At 32.7% G+C, this 22,789-nt stretch overlaps 1 protein-coding gene across 4 annotated transcripts in view; it reads right to left on the bottom strand.

Moving 5' to 3' along the window:
* LOC131078018 (transcriptional regulator STERILE APETALA) overlaps nt 1–22,789 on the bottom strand; it is a 36,387-nt gene that overhangs the window by 1,939 nt on the left and 11,659 nt on the right. For 2 of the 4 annotated variants that reach the window (XR_009372484.1, XR_009372486.1), the window contains one exon: nt 5,162–5,219. The exons of 1 other annotated variant lie outside the window; for it this stretch is intronic. The gene's annotated coding sequence lies outside the window, so the exon portion shown is untranslated. Of the gene's footprint in view, nt 1–552; nt 790–5,161; nt 5,220–22,789 lie in introns of those variants that run through there. One more of the 4 variants, XR_009372487.1, reaches the window with a different exon arrangement.

Here is a 22,789-nt window from a genome sequence, read left to right as displayed (position 1 = left end):
TAGGCATCTAAAGGTTCAATTCCACTTACCTAGTTGATAATCAAAATAATTGAATATTGTACAAAAAGTTTAATCTTTTCCCTGACACACTGTGGTTATAAAATTTTCATATTCTTAGAATTTTCATTAGCCATCTACAATATTCTATTAGAATGATTATTTTCACGAGTAGTGGAGTTGGCTTGGGCTATGGGTTTGCTCCATATTGGTCTCCGGTTTGACTCAGAGGTTCCCGTTCTCCAATTGATCTCCGGTTTGACGTGGCTGGTGGCTGTGTACTTCCTGCCTCTAGTGTAAATAATTTAAAAAAAAATTCACTAAATTCATTTCCAAAACCTGTAATGAAACTTTTTAAATTATTGGTTTGTTTAATCTGTTCATGTTCTCTTTATTATAGTAATAAAATAAAAAATATGATTAAAATGTTAATTAAAAAATTTACACACAATTATAATTAAAAACTATTTTAATCAATATAAATATGAATTAAAATATAATATCTTATTAAAAAATAATATTTTTTTAAATATAAGATTGCAATCAACACAGGTTTGAAAATTTCTCTTAGTTTTCAAGCTAAGAAAATAAGTGAAGAAGCGAGAGAAGCTCCCAATAAGAAGTATATATACAGGCGAATAAGTTCTTACCTAGTGTTCTCTCTTAAACATTACATGATCCACTGCAGAGAGACCCTTTACTTCGGGGCTTCGGATTCCACCTAGAGCCACACTTCTCCTTTCAATTAATCATTAGCCATCTACAGTACTCTATTAGAATGATTATTTTGACCTGCGACCACACTAATTCTAAATAGTCATAACTTATCACTAGGCATCTAAAGGTTCAATTCCACTTACCTAGTTGATAATCAAAATAATTGAATGTTGCACAAAAGGTTTAATCTTTTCCCTGACAACGGTGGTTATAAAATTTTCATATTCTTAGAATTTTTATTATTCTTACATTAATCAAGGCTCATCTGATTGATAGGAATTTTTAATTTCCTGTATTTTGCTCCCTGATTCTCACAAAAGAGCGGAAATAGTTTCATTTTAGTATTTTTGAAAAAAGAAAAGTTAGTGTTGTACAAAAGTGCAATTAAAAAACAAGAGCGCAAATTCATGGAATGAAGGGTTCAATTTAGTTTCAGAAATTAATTTTTTTTTTTAAAAGGTAAAACTTTATTACACAGAAACACTTACAAAATAAGAATGATCCACAGTCCAGCAAAGAATTACATAGTTTTATCCTCCATAACTAATTGTTCCAGCATATGAATTAAATTAGTTCACATAGACAAATATTGCCCATTTACAATAAATGGTGTCCTGATCCTACGCCCATTTAGCCAAACAACATTTATACAGTTTGAATATTTTTTCGATGTGATGGACTGTTAAGGTTCGCCTCAGGTGAGAGCTTAGTTTGGTCAGAAGCCAAAGACAAAAAATTGTTGGGAGGAGAAATCTGGTTACCATATTAATTAATTAAAACATATTAAAATATAAAATTAGAATATTTGAATTTTTTAACATAAATGTAAATATATAGATAACAATTATAGAATAAGTAAGTCAATTCTAAAAAGATTTATGATACATTAATTTTAAAAAATTAAGAAAAATTTAGATTGAAAATAAAGTCAATAGAAAAAGAGAAACCTTCCAAACCGTTCCTTAAGTATCAGAAGATAAACACTTATTCTATAAGTATCGAGAGTAACATTTCTAACAGTAATAGAAATCAAGAATTAGGTGAAGATAATTGATGCTGCCAGCGTGACAAGGAAAAAAACAAAAAAAGCAATTCGCCCGCAGCAGCATTAAAACAGTTTTTTAGTTTTAAAACTGAGATTTTTTCTGCGAATAAAGCATGCGTTGATAGCTTTGTTTTATAGAAGTCAATGCTTTGTATTATGTGTTTTTTTTCTCTTAGTTTTTTCTAGGAAGCCTCGAATTATATGACGCATACAAACTCTTTAAATATAGGATACTTTTCAATAGACTGCAATAAGAAAGGAATTTGCACAATACTGTTTCTGAGTAGTTTGCTTCCGAACAGGGCACAGTGAACATAATAATTTGTTAATCAGTTTTATTTGCAGTTTCATTGACTTCGTATCTTTTTCAATAGACTGCAATAAGAAAGGAATTTGCACAATAATGGTTCTGAGTAGTTTGCTTCCGAACAGGGCACCCGGCACAGCGAACAGAATAGTTTGTTAATCCATTATATTTGCAGTTTCATTTATCTCTGTTATTTGTTTTGTTATTACTACTGATTACTGTTGGAGGGGCTGTTCAGAATCTACATTAGGGAGGAACTTTAAGATTGTACATGCTCTAAATATCAGAAATAATATTTGTCAAAAAAGAACAGTAATAAAAATTAAAAAATTATTGTAATCAGCATTCAACAAATCACTTAAGTCTGTTTAATAACATTAAAACTAATATTTAAACCAATCTAAATAAGAATGTTAATATTTTCCTTACATTCATTCAACTGCCAACTGCCACTCTTAAAGTGTAAGAGAGATTTCTTTTAATATAATCAAATAATTATAAACTATTATATTTTCATTATACAAACATGAAAAATATTTAAGTAAAAAAATTGATACTCTTATTATCGTATGTTTGCATTTTTTTATCCTCCAACAAACAATAAGATGTTCATTATGAAAAAAGCCGAGCCTTCATCTCTAACATAACAAGGGCTGCGGTGCAGCAGGAGTCCCTGCCAAATGCCGAAAGGACAAGGTTCCTAATTACGATACTTTAGCTAGTGAAGTGATAATTGGGAAAAGTGGTGATATCTGATTTTGACAGTAGAAAATGCGGGCAAACCCTCGACGTGAAGTTGTACAGCATTAATCATTAATGTTTTGGATTGGCTAGATTTATAGGAAATGAAATTCTGAACCAGAAGCCCAAATTTAATAAGAATATCTGTCTGAATAAATTTTAAGATGGCAAACTGAAAGAAACAACAAATTTGTGAAATCCTACCTATGAAGACTGACTGGCATTGACATCCTTATCCGCAGAATCTTGTAGCCAAATACTTAATGGGAAAGCCCAAATTTAACAGGAATATCGTCTGAATAAATTTTGAGATGGCAAAGAAACAACAGATTTGTGAAATCCAACCTATGAGGACTGATTGGCACAGACATCCTTATCGACAGAATCCTGGAGGCATCTATCAAAATGAAATCGATGAGTCCATTGGAAAACAAAAATATAATACACAAGTATGCATACACATGGTGTTACACTGTTTCCTAAAAAAAGTGTAGTTTCTTTCCTCCTGAACAGATATCACCATATGATTCTTATCAGTCTCAGAACACATTGACTCTTTTTGTCTGAAGCAGAGAACAAATTTTCCAGCCAATTTGATGTGAAAATGTTTGTATCTCTTATCTTCTATGCAATCCTTTAAAAATCTTCAGAAATTGCTTCAACATTGTAAGGGATATAGAGATATCATCAAATCTAAAAAGGTGTATATTCAGTGTTGTCGAAGGCAAATTATTAGGTAACCAAATTTTGATAAAGGGGTTTTTAATAGATCCAAAAAGGGTGCATGTTATCAAGCAAAATTTATCTTAAATCACATTTTTGGATAGATCAACTTTATATGCAAATTTATCAGTAAATATTTGGATAGATCAACTTTCTATGCAAGTTTATCAGTAAATTTGGATAAAACATAAGGCCTCTAGATAGATCATAAGGCCTCTAAATACCATACAAAAAATAAAATGCATAACCCAAGCAAAAGATCCCTTCACTAAAATGAAAAAAGTATTGAAGAAGATCTAGCCACATGTGTGTATATATATATATATATACACTTGCATTTGCATTCAAAAATAGATGTAGCGGACCTTGAGAGGATGGAAAGGCACCAGTTCCGATTCTAGTTAGATGTCAAATTACAGCTCCAATTCAACCAGATATGCCAGTCCCAGGGAGAGTAAGCATTTAGCAACGCCTAAATCCTCCATTTCAAGCCTTACTCACCTGACGAACTTAATCTAAAATATATACACTGAATCTCTAGGGAAGTAGACAGAAAGAAAGCAAACAACTCTCCAGAACGGAGGATGACCAGAGATGTCGTCTATTTAAAAAAGGTCATACAGATTTTTATTGAACAATGCAAATCATTCACAATTTCTTTGAAATAAGAAACAAAATAGATTGATGAGAAGAGAACAAGCCATTGATGTACGGTAATATTCTATGGCAACAAGAAGCAAGTGACTAAAATGTTGATGAGACTCAATGGCCAATTTTGTCCTAGTGAGATTATATGGAAGTAATCTAATAGCTTCAAGACTGAAATACTGAAATAAATTGCTCTTGGTGTGGACTCCTTTATGGTTAGAATAATGAAGAAATACCAGGACTGAAATAACAAAACCTTTTAAAAAACAATGTATGTCTCAGTAGAGATGCATTACTGTCCATTAAGATACATTTGACAAAGAACAAACTTGTCTCAGGAGAGGTGTGGGTTACCGAGCAAGGGGATATGAGATCGGGATTGCTCATCTATAAATGGCATTGGCATTTGTAGATCCAATGCCACGGTCATCAAATCAGTAGTCAAGTAGGTTGGCAGCGTAACAAGTGCATTGACGTGGATTGAAGTTGTCTCTATTACAACCAAACAAACAGCTCTACATTTGGTGGACATAAATATTGCTTCATAGAACGTCCATGGGCTTGAAATCTTGGCCGAGGAGGACGATGCTACCTGCTTCTACTTAATCACAAATGAACACGCACAACCATCCGCATCTAGCCATTATTCCTTCTATTGAATGCATGCAGTATATTACATGGCATATAAAGAGACTGTGTTACATACAGTTTGCCATGTTGCAAGCGAAAAGCAAAACCTTTCTAGTTTGTCTTTGTTAATTTTTTGTCATAGGAAGTTTTACAATGCAAAGTTCCTGAATAAACATCCGCAGCCAGCTGGACACACACGTGTCTACATGCAAGCATTAATATAGAACATAAGAAAAGCTGTTTAACATTTTCGTGGTCTTCTTTCTCATTGGACAGGCATTTTGAAATTGGTAAGAACGTATGTACAATGTGGAAAGCATATTAAATAAACAAGGCACATGAACGGTCTTAACTGTTAAGACTGCCGCCTCCAAAGTCCAAACACATTCCTATGTGCAATTAACACATGCCCTGCAGTCCATGCCCCAGCCGTTTACCAGTGAAACAACAGAAAAAGCATTAGGTTAAACTTCCCAGCCGAAATAAAAAGCAGAAAGATTATAAACTTGCTTTAATTTTTGTCCAGCGCAACTTACGATTGGAGGATGATTTTCTTTCTATTTTTCAATTAAAAATTTATATCCCTTGGTTAAATTCTGCGAGTCAGTATGTATAAATAAGAAACAAATAATTTGAACATACACCCTAAGCATTATGAAACTGGAAATCTTTCATGAATGCACAGTTTTTTATGAAACTTAATCCCAAATTGATGGACCGAAAATATGAGTCTCCGCCTATAGATAGGCAGGAACTAGTAATTAAGAGACCCAACTGTTTGATCACACTTCCATTCAGTAGAAAATTTTATTCCTTACATATTTTGAAATTGTTCTGTAGGTTCTCATTTTCCAAACATACATCTCAAATCAACTATGTTACACCCACAGCGAAGGAAAAGGTGACATAACACTGTTGATTCCACATATATGAATCCAAATTTGTTTCCTAACCTACAGAACTTTCCATCTCTATTTACGAATAATATGTTCCCGCATATCTCCTACATGGACATTGCGGCAACATCAATATCAATTCATTCAGAAATGCATTTTCCTACGTATAAAGAAATATGTTTCTGTGGACTGCATCTTACAACATATCAGAAAAATAGCAGGACTTTGAAAGCCATAGCTTTTTTAGGAGCACAATCCGCAACGATGAATTACAAACAAGAAGACCTAAGGGTTTCGAATTTAATTTGTTTTACCGTGATAATCATTAGGATCCTACATAATAAGTAATTAATGTGTCTTACTGAATTTAAAAAAGACAATGAACGTAATTGACGTAGAAAGAAACAATAGAATAAACTTATTAAGCCGTTATACCACAAAAATCAATAAATTAGTTCTTGACTGTACATTTGCTGATTTCATTGACAACGTTCTATCACTTCGAGTTTATTATTCATAGAGTTAATCCAAATTTTCAAGTTTTCATAGGCTGGACGAAGGTGTATATTCTTATAAAGACATGTTTATGCTAAACGTTCGTGGTTTATTTTAAGTGGTTATCTACATGCGAATCTGCAATACGATTTCTAGATTTTTAAAATCGACGTTTCATCTTTCCTTAAATGTTTAATGTTGAGAAACATTTATATAAAAAAAATAAGATTGATGATGAACTTAAATAAATACATACTAAATATTATAAAAGATTTACAATCCTCAACTCTCAAATGCCCTACAAAATGAAGGTATAAACAGATAACAATGAAGAGATCAATGAGGGGAATGATGACTTTGAAAATAGGTTAAAATGGGAAAAAGCCCAACATCTGGAAAAAAGTCGATAAAAAAACACACTCACGTCATCTCATAATAGACAGCCCCCATAAGGCGATATATGAGCAATCTCGAAGAGGGGCGTATCTCATGCAAATAATCATTCACCTTACTAGAGTTAAGATGATGAAGACCAAGTTAAAATGATCGCAGAAAACTGACTGGAATGAAAAACTATTAATAAAGAACAAAGGTCCCCACCATATAAGAAATAATAATAACAGGAATCAATGAGTTCCTATGCAAGGTTTAAGTGGGATTTAAAATTTAAAAAAAACAGTTATTTTTTTTCTTTTGTACTTATATCACAAGACTTATATTTTAAAAGATTTTAAATATATATTTTTTTATTTATGAATTTTTTTTTTTAAATTTAGATTGTTTATATATCATATAAAATCATTGATTTTTCTAAAATGTTAACATGTAATTGAAAAAAGTTAAAATGTAAAGACATACTCTAATATACTTATAATATTCTATTTTTTCACAACTGTTTAGATGATTTTTTATAGTAAAAATCTCATCAAATTTCAAAGAGGTTATAGTACAAAGAAAAAAATATATATTTTTATAAATGCATTGATATTTTTTTATCAATTGATAAAAAATACAACTCTAAGAACCCTCCTACAATGCTTTTATAATAATAGAATTTCCCTCTCAATCTTTGTTTACCATCTCCAAGTAATTATAGTAGATTTTTTTTACTTTTTAATACCATCATGATTATCAAATATCAATATAACATAAGTTTTTATTTTTTAAGAATTTTAGTATTGTACATGTTCTTTAAAATTTCATATCCATTGTATGAGTATTATTTTTCAAAATTTAAAACATGTATTTTTTTAATTGTCCCCAATTATTAATATCTAGTGTTTTCCTAAAATAGTATACCAATATTCATCCCCATCTCTCACTCTAGCATTATCCTCACCTCTTAGTAATAATGAAAATAAGTAGTGAATTTTAGGATTTAAGCAAAGAACTAAGAAAGAGTTCTATAAATAAAAAGGACTTCTCAAAAGTGTTATTGTAACTAGAAAAATAGAATATCATCAAAGCAATAAGTTAGGCAACCACAAACCCTAACAACTTAAGAAATTGATCCTAATACACACAATAGAAGAATGGAAAACAAATATCAAAAGTGCAAACCATAACCAATGCTAATGTCTTCTCCATTGACCTCCATTGTTTATGTTTTTCCTCCAAATGTGTTGTGGATCTCACCTACAAGATGATAGAAAAATCGCCAACATGAGGATACTTGAGACGTGGTTGAAATTGAATGAGAAAAGAGTCCAATTTATAAAAAAAATTGAGGATTGATTGGATGGTTAAGATTGAAAAGAGTTTTTGTTAAATGAATGGGATGAAGATAGAAGAAAGATAAATAGAAGAATTAAAAATAAATAAATTATCCTCTCACAAAAAGCATATTTTTGAAGATACATACCTCATTTTTTAATTTAAAAATTAAGATTAATGAGATATTGCCAAAAAGATTGATTTTTGAAAATCAAGGAAAGATATTAGTTTCCAAATTTGAAAATTATGAGGATTTATGAAAATATTTAATAATTAAAAATTATTAAATATATCCACATAAGAGAATAAAATGGAGGAATAAAAAATTAAGAAAAGCAGGAAATAAAGATGAATTAATAAATAAAATTTATTTATTATCTTTATTTTGGAGGAAGATAAATATGAAAATTAATAAAAAAAGATTTATTAATTTATTGCTTCATATTTATGAATTAGTTAATTAAATAAAATGAATTTATTTAATTAATGGACAAAAGAGAGATATTAAATTTATTTATTTAGGACTTAAAAGAATTGTTAGTAAAAAAGGTGTTTGATTAATTATTTAAACCTAAGAGGCACTATGTGCATGATATGTTAAAAAAAAATAGGAGACACATGTGTTGACCACTTTTTAGTGTCTAAAGTTATGACTAAGAATATTGTGTACACTTTGCAAATTCTAGTTACAATGCTCTAATACTATAATTGTAAAGTTGGAATACTAAGTAGGCATAATAATATTTTGATGATGTCTAATGGCCCTTTTGGAGATCCATGAAATTCCCCCAAATACTTGGATGAGGTTATAAGAGAATTAAAATGAGATTTATGTGTTAGATTAATCCATGGACTTAAGGTACTGAGATCACCTACAACCGAAATTTCCTTCTATGAAAAAAAAAAGCAAGAGTACAGATTTGCAATAATGGATGCAAAATTATTGATAGAATTGATACAATTGTACGTGTGAGGACTCACTTATATAGGAAAGTTTGTGACATAGGATTGGACAAGATCATGACAAGTGTTAACACAACTAAAGATAAGACCACATGACAACTAGTACCTTATAGAAATATTTCTAGTCTCCCAAATAAACTTAACATGTGAACATGGGTTGATAAGACCTAACTAATTACTAGTTAGATAATGTGTCTTGTTCACACCACAAAGAGGAAAATGGATAGGTAATACCCCCATTCACACTACCCCCCCCTTAAATGTAACTTAAGGAGAAGTTAACAAATGAAAATGATACAAAGATGTGTCTTGACCACTAGTCCAAACTTACCCATTTACAAAAAGATCTCTCCCAAACGAAGTAGAGTAGAAAAACCTGGTAATAAAAAACCCCTCTCCAAACAAAGAATGTAAGAAAACGATCATATACAAGTGATAGAATAAGTGATGAATGTAGGACTTAACATGAACCCTCGAGGACTACATTGATCACACTTATACATTCAATATCCCTGCATGGGAGAGAAACAGTGAGACTATATATCCCCACCATAATGAAGTATCTCTTATGCTAATGGTGAATACTTGAAGACAAAAGAGAATACAATTCCTACAAACAAAATGCCTCTCTTTAGGAAGAAACAAGTCCAATAGTTGATGTAGAATTAACTCCAACTCCAAGAAGATGAAGGAAGAAGTCTCGTGATGGCTATCTCTGAAAAATTGATTAGGTGTGTATGACACAACAAAATCAAATGATACCCCAAATAAAGAAGATGAAACATCAAGACTATGTGAAAATTTATGATCATCAATCTCCAAAAGACAATGATAGTGTGACAACAGTTGTGTTGTAACTGCCATAAATTAGGATAGATAATCACTCAAATGTGTCCTCCAAATCTACAATATGATCAACTCACAAAAAAAATCTATTAGGTCTATCAAGTACTAATCCCACAAATATGAATTTGGAAAAAAAATTCACCATGAAGTGTGCTAAATCTATTAATATTTAGAAGAAATTTTGGGTCACTCTCAGGTTGTACAATTATATGTGATGAAAATGGCTCAATCCTAAAAGGTCTAAAAAATCATGAATCCAAGCCCACATAGCTTGAGTTTTAGAACAAAACTACAAAAAGTTCTTGAAAGTTTCTAAATTGCCACAAAATGGGCATTAAGGATCTATAATTGCAATATGAGTTAATATTCAGCCAACTAGAAGACCTTAAAGAAGAATTCATTGGGAAAAATGAGCAAGCTTTAATACTAGAATTGTTCACCAAACCATTTGAAACCTATGCTACTAATAACTCAAAGAGGATTGCAACATCCATCTCTAGCTTAAAATCAACACAAAAACAAATGTGGAGAGAGACAAGAGTATCCTTTGCAAGAATTGTAATTAAAAAAACATTGTGTTAAGATACCATTTATAATTTTTCTAACCTTTCCGCCAAATATTATTCTTACTTGGCCCAAATCAAGACCTCAAAAGTTTCTAGGTTGTTATTATATTTGTGCATCTAGATATAATTCATAAGATTCTTGATTGGAGGCATGGATTCAATAACAACCTCTAAGGTTTTGAAGTCCTAATTAGGAAACAAAACAATTTTTTGCACCAAATAAGAAAATTATTAGCTCTCTTCAAAAAATATATAAAAGGGTCTTAATTCCCTTCTTAAAAAACCTCAAAACATGGACCCATGGATTCTTGGCTAGTAGATGATCTTGATAATAGATAACAGGAGATCACCATAGAGATTGTTGATCGATGGAAAGCTCAGTGTGAAAGCCATTTCCATTCTAAACCAACTAAATTGTAATGGTTTCCTAGTCTCTCCAAAATTATTTTCATCATAAAATTAATCTAAATTTAGATAGAATCCTTCATGGTAAGAAGGGTGTGGAGGCCAATCCCCTTCCAATATTACCTTCCATAGGGAATGCCTAAATAGATACAATGAGACATCAAGGATTTCCATGCCTCATCACCTTCAAGAGGTTAGATAATCCATTTGGACCACAATGCTAATCCTTGTCATTAAGAAAAAAATCAAGCCCAACCCTATAGAGCCATCAAGGAGACAACACAACTCAAAAGCCATAAATCAAAACCTGTATGATTCTCAAAGGAAGCCCAAAGAAGATCCCTGTTGGTGTAATTAATTATTCATGTTGGTATAATTACACCTTACTTAAGTTTACTTAGGTACATGCATATCATAGTTGTTTGGGTATGAGACACTTGGGTGTTTGTGCCACATTGGGATAGTGTGTGTAGGAGAATTTCCACCTTTTGTGGTCTTATCTTGTTGTTACATTCCACCTTCGGTGGGTGATCCACCTCATGTGGAATATTTTATTGTTTCTCCTACCTACCACACCTATTTCCTACCTACTCTTGATTCTTATTGAGCCACATGTCATGTTTGTGTGCTCACGTATCCATATAGCTTTGCCCATATAAGCAGGTTCATATTAATTGTATGTATTGATTGATGATCCAGTTGATCAGTATTTTCATCTTGATAGAATACAGTTTATTCATATCATCTATTTTGTCTCTCTATTGTACTTTTCATTGAGCTCTTGATCTTTGGAAAAATCTCACATGTTATCAGAGCCTAAACGACTTTATTGATTAGTCTTTTGGAGACATTTTGGAGGATTCAATTTTAGATTTGGGGATCTGCAGCTTTGGGGGGCATCCTACAATGATTTGGAGATCATGGTTGCGTCTAGAAGGCCGTTTCCATGAATTTTGATTATAATGTCGGACATATTTGGTGAAGGAAATTTTTTCCCTATTCTGGTAATTTCGTACGGATTTTGTATAAAACACAAATATAATATAAAAAATATATTCTACGAATTTATTTTTAAAAAAATTCTCATCTTTCTTCGCAAATTTTATTTTTTTATGTAAAATCCTTTTTTGTAAAAGTTTAAAAAAAAAAATTATTGTATTTTTTAAAAAAATTATTGTATTTTTTTAAAAAAATATTTTTTTTTTTTTTTTTTGGGGGGGGGGGTTTACCCCCACCCGACCACCGTATGCAGACTGCAATTTTTTTTTGCATGGTTTGTCGACGTTATTCCCTAACCGACCCCCGCCTGCATCTCTGGCTCCTCCTTCTCCCAGTCGGCTCTGCTCCTGGGCCCGCTCCACAAACTGTGTTGTCATCGTCGATATGCATTGTCGTGCTGCCATTGTTGGTTTGTGCCGCCCTCCATTCATGTTGTCATCATCGTGGTCTCGTTGGCCATTTGTTTTTCGCCCCGTCCACGTTGGTCCTCCCCACCGCTGCCCTTCGCACTTCGGTCGACTCTGCTCTGTCCCGACGGCTAGCTCTGCTCTGTCCTAACGGTCGGCTCTGCTTTGTCCCGACTGCTGTCCTGCATCTATTCTGCTCCTGACGCCGACGTCCTTCCCCAGAACCGACATGCTCCTCCAATCTCTAGCAATCTCCGCTCGGGCTGTCGCTTTACCATACGTCGCCGACCACCAGCGAGGCTGCCATGCGACATCTTTTCATTTGCACACGCTGATAGTTCAACCATGTGGGTCCCAGTCGACAACCACGTCTTTTTTCTGTACTGTGCCACATTGGCAGCCACATCACCTATACGAACCAGTCATTTTTTGCCAGGTGTATAGTATGTACCATACGGACAACCATGTAGGGGGAGGTGAAGTTCTTTTGACAGTCAGACGGATGTCAAATTTAAGCCCGTTGTTTCCTGACGTCAGCACTACGTCAACAACATTTTGAATTTTTTTTACCCCCCTCTCATTTGCATTTTTAATTTTGCAGTTCAACTTCAAATGGCCATAACTTGCTCATTTTGGCTCCTTTTTTGGTGTAATTTTTTTTTTAAATGGGCTAGAATTTTGTGCTCTTCGTAGTGGTGGAGGAATTTTTTTGATTTTGATGGATGGATTTTTCAGAATTTGCAAATTTTCATGACTGTACTCGTCTAATCCCAAATTTTGCAACTTCAGAGACTTCATTTGGGGTCATACGACCTCCTTTTCAAGTGCCGTTTTTTTTAAAATGCATAATTTTCCGTCTACTTTCATAATCTGCCATTAGTTTGCAGTGATTTTGAGTAGAAATTGTACTTTCAATATTTGGTCATTTTTGGCCTATCTGGTACTTGCATTTTGCTTGGATCTTAGAATAGATCACTTGCAGTATTTGTTGAAGTCTCTTATATTCCATTTTGAGAAGTTGTAAAATTGAAATCAAAAGTCCACCTTGCCTTGTTTTGCAAGTGGCTCATTGTATACGCACTAAGTATAAAGTTTCAAATCACCATTTGTTTTTTTGGGGGGGGGTTCTTGATTGAGTAAATTTGGGGGGGTGTCTTGTGTGATTCTGCCTCTCTCTATCTTGTTTTTTTATGTATTTTGGTGCTATGGGTTCTCCTAAATTTTCACTTTTAACTCCTCATAATTATGCATCATTGAAGACAAAGGCATGGAGTAAACTAATGGAAAAAGGACTCATTCATTATGTAAATGGAACTATTACAACACCACCTGATCCTAAGGCTGATCCTAATGCTCAAATTGAATGGCTCACTAAGAATGCTATGGCACTTGGAACTCTTAGAAAATATGTACCAGATGACCTCATTTTTCACATTGATAAGTGTACTACAATTAAAGAGGCTCGGGATATTTATGAGAAATTGTATGGTCAAGTTGATGAGATTAAGGTCTACAAGCTTGATAGTGAACTCACAACATTGGATCCCAAGGATTTTGATACAATCCAAGATTATGTCACTAAAGCAATTGAGCTAAGAGCAAAGCTAAAGGATTGTGGCATTGACAAAAAGGATGTTCAATTGGTTTTTAACTTGTTGGACAAGCTTCCTTCAGAAAATGCAGCCTTTGTATCTAGCTTTCACACCCATAGATTAGTTCAAGGTTCCTCTTACACTTCTCTCTCATTTGATGCAATCACGGAGATGTTGATACTTGAGCAATCTAAGTTGACTAAGATGGGGGTTCTCAAATCTTCAAAGTCACAAGCATTGGTGGCTAATAAAGGGAATCAAAGCAATCAAGGAAAAGGCAAGAATCAAAAGCAACCTAAGTCAAAACGACAACAAGATGGAGCACAATCCTCCTCTCCACAACAAGGTGATTCTACTTCCTCGCCTAGGAGGAAATCATATAAGGACAATATTTTTTGTGCATATTGGAAGAAGTCAGGACATGATGAACATCATTGTTACAAGAAGGATATTGATGAGTTGAAGCATCTTCTTGAGAAGAACAAAATCAACCTGCCTTCTAGAATGTCTACTTCGGCTTCCAAAGAAAAGGATAAAGAAAGGATCACTCTTTTGGGATAGATAAAGGAAAGGGACAAGCTCTTTGTGCTACTACAAGTCATGATTCATGGAGATGGCTTCTAGATTCAGGGGCTTCTCATCATATGGCATCTTCGCAGTCTATGTTCTCTTCATTTGAGTCTTGCACCATGCCGCAGATTTTGATGGGCAATCATACATACATGGATGTGATTGGGAAATGATCTATTGCCATTGGGGATAACTCCTTCAATGATGTGTTGTGTGTACCCTACTTGACAAACAATCTTCTTTCCATCTATCAAATCACACATGGGGCAACTAAGAAAATTGTGGAGTTCACACCTGATTCCATTATCATTAGAGACTAGAGACTAGAGCTATCATTACGACTGGGGTGGTTGATGATGCATCTCAGTTGTACTCCTTTTCACATTTTGGTCCTATTGATGAGGTTGATTCTTCCTATGTTGATGATTCATATTTTGAGGAGAACTTTGGGTACTTGAACTTGGTTGTTCTCACATGTGACCCCGCTCTTGAGCCTTGCATTTCATCTCCTCTTATTGATATCACATCACCTCGTGCACCTGATGATGCAGCTAGTGCGACAGTTTTGCCTTCTTGTGATTCAGTACAACAGGATATTTCATGTCTTCTAGCTTCAATTCATTGGGATGACTACTTGACAGACATTGCAGGTTTGTTTGTGGAGTCCTACATTGCAGATTTGGGAGACATCATTGATGATATTCATCTTCTCTTTGATGAAGATGATCCTTCTTCGATTGTTGCGAGAGATAACCCTCTTGTGCATTATCTACATGATCCTTCTTTCGAGATTGACATGATTGTGGATATTTGTGTACAACAGTTGGAGGAGGTCTCTTTATCCTTCGAGGAGACATGTGAGTCTTCGGATATTGCTTTACATTCTTCTCCACTAGATCTTGGAGTGCCTTTTTTAGCAATGTGGAGCAGTTCACCAGCTTTGGAGGGGGTAACCTTCAGCATCGACATGGGGACACTTGAGCAGTTTTCAGAGATTCCATACATCATGAGTTTCTTTCCTACATCTTCCCTTCATGATTGGGGAGACTTCATGGATTTACCTTTGGTTTTGTTTCTTCCTAAGGGGAGGAATGTTGTTTGACATTTGTGGAGTAGTTTCTTCATACATCATCGAGCTTCTATCATTGGTGCGGATTCTACATTGAGGGGTGGCTACCTAGATTCTCTTCTTCTCTCATATGGGGGGGACTTTTTCCACATGGGGTTTTGTCCTTCTCATACTTCTTTGAGAGTTCCTTGTATATAGTTTTCATCTCTCTTTTGGGGGAGGGTTTTCTTCCCATTGGGTTTTTCTCTCTTTCCCCGCTTTATGAGAGATTGCATTGGTTTGTGTGCATTTGCATTTGTACATGGGTACCTAACATGGCCTAGTAGCCGGGACCCATCTTGCATTGCTTAGTTGCATTGTAGACTTAAGTGCATTCCCCTAAGTTGCACTTAAGGGGGGGTGTTGGTGTAATTAATTATTCATGTTGGTATAATTACACCTTACTTAAGTTTACTTCGGTGCATGCATATCATAGTAGTTTGGGTATGAGACACTTGGGTGTTTGTGCCACATTGGGATAGTGTGTGTAGGAGAATTTCCACCTTTTGTGGTCTTATCTTGTTGTTACATTCCACCTTCAATGGGTGATCCACCTCATGTGGAATATTTTAGTGTTTCTCCTACCTATCACACCTATTTCCTACCTATCCTCGTTTTTCATTGAGCCACATGTCATGTTTGTGTGCTCACATATCCATATAGCCTTGCCTTATATAAGCAGGCTCATATTCATTGTATGTATTGGTTGATAATCCAGTTGATTAGTATTTCCGTCTTGATAGAATATAGTTTATTCCTATCATCTATTTTGTCTCTCTATTGTACTTTTCATTGAGCTCTTGATTTTGGCAAAATCTCACAATCCCCAAGAATATTTACATGCTTTTGATAGGAATATTTTGAAGAAAATCGGTAGGAGTAGTAAACATGAGTGATTGTCAAAATCTTCAAGCACACTTAGAATTTCCCTACTAGAGAAAGAGGTTTAGCAATCTAGTAAGCTAACTTCTCAAATTTGGAGATAACAGCTTGCCATAAAGAGGAAATGGGCACTTAAAAAGAAAAACAAATGCTCTAGAATCTAAAAATTTCCCCATGGTTAATTCAACTCCTCCCAAAAGTGTCAAGCCAAGGAGGCCTAAAAGAAAAAGTTTCCTATATAACATTGAGTTTTTTGCCATTAAATGCTAAAACTCAACTTGGAATTTGCCTACTAGATCTAAAGTGATTTGATAACCTAGTAAGCTAACTTCCCAATTTTAGAGATAACAACCTACCATAAAGAGGACGTAAACACTTGAAAAGAAAAGGAACGATTTGGAATATAAAAGTTTCCCCAAAATCAACTCAACTCCTCCCAAAAGTGTCAAGCCAAGGAGACCTAAGAGAAAAAATTACCTATATAACATTGAGTTTTCTACCACTGAATGTTAAAACTAAATGCTTTACAAAAACATCTGAACAATATAGGGCTTGTTTATTGTTTACCTTTATCCTCCAAAATAGTAGAAAAGGAATCATTAACAAAATGGTCATTCACTAATTGAGGTGAGAAAATAGGCAAATAAATGCTTTTGACCAAATTCTAGAAAATAGAATTGACCAAAAGATATCCAAAGCCCTCAACAACAAGCACATAAAGAGTAGGGATTAAAGGACTCCTTGACTAATGGACCTACAAAGCTCAAAGGCACTAGATAAATTAGTCATTGATAGTGAGGCAAGAAGAGGCATATGAGAACAATATGTATAAAATTGCACAAAGTGAAGACCAAATCCTAAAACTTGAAGCATGGAAAGGATTAAAGGCCACTTGATTTGATCATAGACTTTAGCAAAGTAAATTTTGATAAATACACTCTATTTTTATGATCTTTGGGTCCCATTCCATGCCTTCCAATATTGCAATAATATTATCTAAAATTTAATCTATGTAGAACTAAGTCATCAATAAAGACTAGTGATGTACTGTATCTATAAACAATGATCATGTACACAAATGGATGAAAATAAAAGCTAATACATGAACCACTATAATCTTGGGGTGTAAATAGAAGGTAATGTTAAAACATAATGATTTAAGGTGGTTTTTAAAGCAATATACAGCTACGAGAAGAACTATATAAGTAAAAGAATAAATAATTTATAACTAGATGTTCATCATAAAAATAAATATAACAATCGAACAAGAATATGAGAAAGACATAATTTTAATTAAAAGAAATAATTAAATGTCATATTGTTTAATATATTTAAACAAGGTCACAATTTAGAAACCTAAAGATCGAATTGACATATTAAAAATAATAAGAAATTAAAAGAATAAAAAATCAAAGTTAATGCAATAATCATTATAAATCAAATACAAATGAAAGAAAATAAATATATTATAAGAGTTAAGATTCAAATGATTCTTAAGATAATCCAAAATAATATTTTTGAAATAAATATTTTTATAAAAGAATATAAAACATTACGTTTATAAAATCAAATAAATTTACATATAAATAAATAAAATATAATTATTGTTCATAAATTAAAATCAATAATCCTTACCTTATTCTTAACGAAACAAATATGATTATTTATACACCTAATCATTAAATATAATAATAGTTTATAAAATAAATAAAAGACAAATAAAGAATTATCTTTTTATTATGTGAGATACTATTTAAAAAATATTTAAAACTATAACTATAACTATAAAGAAACAATAAACAAACTTCCTAAAATAATTAAATATATACATGTGAAAGTCTTCTTCAAAATTATCATTATTAGGTTTTAAAACATTCAGATTAATATAATTATTCTCTTGTTTAGTTGACAAAATGATCTTATTTTTAATATAATTTTATTCTTTTATTTGATTAACAAAATAAATAAATTATCCAAAATATTAAATTTAGATATCTTAAATATATATTATTTATTAATGTTTATTTAAGATAGTGAGACATCACATTAGCCCATCTTATAAATATCCTCATTTTAAATGGTTTAAATCGTATGACATTTTCTATTTATATTTTTTCTACATCTTAATCCATCTCATGAATCACTATTAATTCATAAGCTACATTTTCTATTTTCCTATTTTAATCCCTCCAATTACTTTTTTCCATCTCCCTCAAATTTAGTCTAAAAATTATCTAGACTAAATTTTCTAGATAGATTGGGAGTGATTATAGAGCCAAAGCTACCATTCAAGAAGTTGACCACCCTTCTACATCAGTGAAAAAATCATCTTGTGTGCACTAGTATCTTTGAGAAGGCTAGAGGTATAAAAATTTCATATTTTTGTATTTTGATATTAAAAAACAACAAATAAAAATGTTCACATCTTATTATTTCTAATTGTATGGAAAGGATCAAAACTGTTTGACAAAATGCCCTAACTATTGTGTGAATGTTGGTGTAAGTTCATAGTGAATTAATATCCTAGAAGTTTAGATGTAGATATTCCGAACATTTGAATTCACAAAATACTTCATTAAATATTTCAAGAGTTTGATGAAATACTCAAGTTCAACATCAAATGTAAAATTGCAAAACAATTGATATAATAAGCTAGGGGTGTTTGTTATAGTGGTATCAAAGTTGGTTTTCTCATCTTGTTGGGTAGTGATTGTTGGTTTCAGATTCTTCAGTTGCACGTCATTGTTTCACTAGTTGCATAGTTGTGATTAGCATTTGAAAGTCAATTGTTGTCATCAATTTCAATGGTAATTTTCTGTTTCAATAGCTTCATGTTTTAAGTTTCAACAAGGCCTATCTTATAAAAGATTACCAAAGCAAGTAAAGCATGGAATGGCAACCTAGACTTTTAGCCAAGGAAAGTGTAATCCTACCCAAGAGCTATTGATAAGAATACAAAAGGAAAGGGGGAACTATGAATGAGAGGCCTCTAATATCATTAATCAATAACAGGAAATTTTCCCTAATTTGAATTCAAAAACCAAAATTCCTTGAGGAGATTCTTGAAGTTACTTGAAATAGTGGATCCTACCAGAAAGGGCCTTACAAGATACATACGAAACTCAAGGAAGAGGAGAATAAGAAGAGATTATTAGGGAAGCAAAAACATAGTCTTCAGTACCAAAGACCAAATCTAATTCCAAGACATCTATTTCTAGAAAACACAAAAACTTTTTAGTTGCAAGAAAGAATGATGAATACAAGCTTAGAAGAAGAAATCTTTGCTTCTTATGAAAATGAACTTGGGAGCCTAGCCATTGATGTGAGAATAAAGAAAAGAAAGAATTGGAAGTCGCAAAGGAAGAGTCGGGAAAAGATGTTAGAATAAAAAACAAATGACAATGAAGCTAAAATTTCAAAAACAATTGTAGAGGAAGAGTACTTGAGCCCTCCTAAAGAAAATAACATAGAGCATCCTAGTGAATGAGAGTTAGATCACAGGGAAGATTAGACTAAGCAAGCTGCTAAAAGTACGATGATCCCACAATAATGGGTTGCACTTTTTGGCCAAACTTGACATTGAAATCAACATTTTGCACCAAATATTCACTTTCTAACACTTATAACAGCTAAACCATTATGAATTTGATGATGAAGAAAAGTACTGATTTATAAGATTTTTTGTTTAGATTCTAAATATATTTTTTTTAAATAAAAAAAAATTGTGCATACTTTTACATAACTTAAATTAACAACTTATTTTGACAATAATCAACATTTTTCAAAAGTAACTTTTATTGTGTCATACATAACAATTTTTTTATAGAAAGAAAAAAATTCTAATTATTAAAATATAGATTTGTCATATCAATATCTAATGTATGGGTATATTTTCATAATTTTTTGTTGCATATATATATTTTTAACTAATTTTTGAAGTCGGGGTAATTATACTTTGAAAGAGGTGTATTATGTCATGCATTACTTTTTTGTATGTATTTAGTTTAACTTCTTTTTTGTTGTAATGAGGATATCAATACCTAGGGAGAATATATTTTTCAACATTCATTTTATCTATTCTCCTATTTTTCCACTTGTATGAAACAAAGGCCTTAATGTTCGATGAAAAAATTACATTAATAAAAAATACAAAATAAATATATCAATTAAACTCAAATTTTGAAGGCATAAAAAGTGGAGAACCAAGACGACCAACTCCCCTTGGTCCTAGGAATTTCTAACGATCTTTTGACAATGGATTCTATGCATCATCCTGATCCATAAAACATCAAGTTTGTTTGTCTCTGATATTTGGAGGACCGGGATGACCTACTCCCCTTGTCCCAACAATTCTATCTGAACTTTTTGTCACGAGTTTTGATCCATTTTCCATCTTGAGATCTAAGTTTACAGCTCTGCATGATATCTAGAACATTATGCTACTATTATTTTACATTAATTTCTCATTGTTTGTCTTAGATCTAGCATTGCAATTCAACCCTAATTACAATTCAATTTCAACTCTAATAAGGGAATGATTAACATGATTTGAATTTAGTCCTTTTAGGATTGGATCAATCAAACTCCCTTCCCTTAATGTAAGGTTGTCCTCAAGTGAAATTAGAGGCTTTATTATCCATCAAGGTGGTGAAGCCCTAAATTTCCCACACCTTACAGAAACATACAAGTTTGATTTATTGAAAAACTTTGTTGAGGAGTAGACATTTGAAAAAAAGGTTTCATTTGAGCTGGCTACACTTTTCATACCAGCAATTGAAGGTAACCATTTTGACGAACTTTTAGTTTATAATCCAAGGTCCATGAAAGTGATCATAAGAGTAAAAATTTAATGCTTTATACTTTGTCACTAAAAGGATGCCTTCATGAAAAAATGCATCATAAGAAAGGTAAAAGAAATCATGCATGTCCACACATAAGAGTATGAGATCTAGGGGCTTTATTAAGATGTTGGGCATCAAAATAAAGGCATGTCCTCTATACAAGAATCACAAATTGCAAATTATGATGGCAACAATTTTCTAATCTTGTTATTGTATTGATTTTACTTTGGCTTAGTCTTGCATGATGTGTGATGTTACATCTTGTATAAGTAAAATCACTAGAATAACAAGTCCAAAGAAACCTTATAGTAGCAGGATCATTCCAAAGGTTTTTTAATTGATTGTGGAAAATTTTTAGGGGTTGGATCATTTCAACAGTCCATTATTTGTTAAGAGGGTAACTATACTATAGAATTTTGCAAAATTCAAGTTTGGTTACACTATGCTAGATATTGACTATGAGGAAATGATATTTGTGAAGTTTCAAATCCTTTGAGTTGCCTTTAATGATGCTCATACCAAGAATATTATAACTTTCATACAATCCATCATTTCATTAATTTTGGATGAAGAAGATGATATCTCTAAGTTCTTGTTGGCTAACTTTGTGACTAATTTGAAGCTCGTGAAAAGAAATTTCATATTTTTTGCAATTACCATATCCTTTTAATCAACCATCAAAAGGATTTAGTTGCCTACAAAGAGGTGGATTGGCAAGTTTTTTCACACAAGGAATGGAGTATTTATTGGTTGGTGTTTAGTGATGAAGAGTTTCTAATATTTGAAGGAATGCTTTCAATCATTTTGATGCTCACATATCACACATAAGAATAATTCATTATTGCGGCCGCTATTCTAGTTAACATTGTTGATTCTGATGAAATCAACTAATGATTTGTTTTTTATTTGAGAACTTTTAGGTATTATGGTGAAAATTGGTGGACAAAAGAAAGAGCACATATCACAAGGAGATTGACAAGAATTCTATGAGGATGTCACTAGTAAAAGGTGTTAGAAGTACGGTTGTTGTTGCACCAAAAGATCGACTAGTTAATGCTCGATGCAAGCACTAGACTTATAGAATTCATAGGAACCGATATGTCACAAACCCAAGTGTTGCATTGCACAACACAAGGAGACCAAGGGCGCACACCTTGCAACACCCCCCCCCCCTCGAAGTGCAAGCAAGGGGGTTTGAACCTGTGACCCAAACTATGATACCACTTGTTAGAAGTACGGTTGTCGTTGCACCAAAAGATTGACTTGTTAATGCACGATACAACTATTAGACTTATAGAATCCATAGGAGGCAGTTAAGCCATGTCACAAACTCGAGCATTGCGCTGCACAACACAAGGAGACAAAGGGCACACACCTTGCAACAAAAGGCATTACCTTGTTGATATGCAAGATTTCATAGTGAAGTATGAGATGTTGTTTGGGGAACCAAGCTACATATAAGATATGATGTATTCCATGACAATCCTACCATTTCTTGCATCTTGAAAAAATAACTATTTATTATCTCAATGGATGGACACAAGTTTCCTATTCTTCATTCATTACTAGCCAGAGAACAAATTTGTCTTTAACAAGGTTAGCAAATTTCCAATAGTATGTAGCAGATTGTGGGATAGTTTTCAATCATGCTCTTGTTGTTTCTAGCTTCCACATTGGTAATTAACGATTATGCAATCA

The sequence above is a fragment of the Cryptomeria japonica genome, chromosome 5, assembly GCF_030272615.1.
Source record: "Cryptomeria japonica chromosome 5, Sugi_1.0, whole genome shotgun sequence".
NCBI classification, from domain to species: domain Eukaryota; kingdom Viridiplantae; phylum Streptophyta; class Pinopsida; order Cupressales; family Cupressaceae; genus Cryptomeria; species Cryptomeria japonica.
Note: the sequence above shows the minus strand (reverse complement) of the source record. Positions and strands in the feature narration are given on the sequence as shown.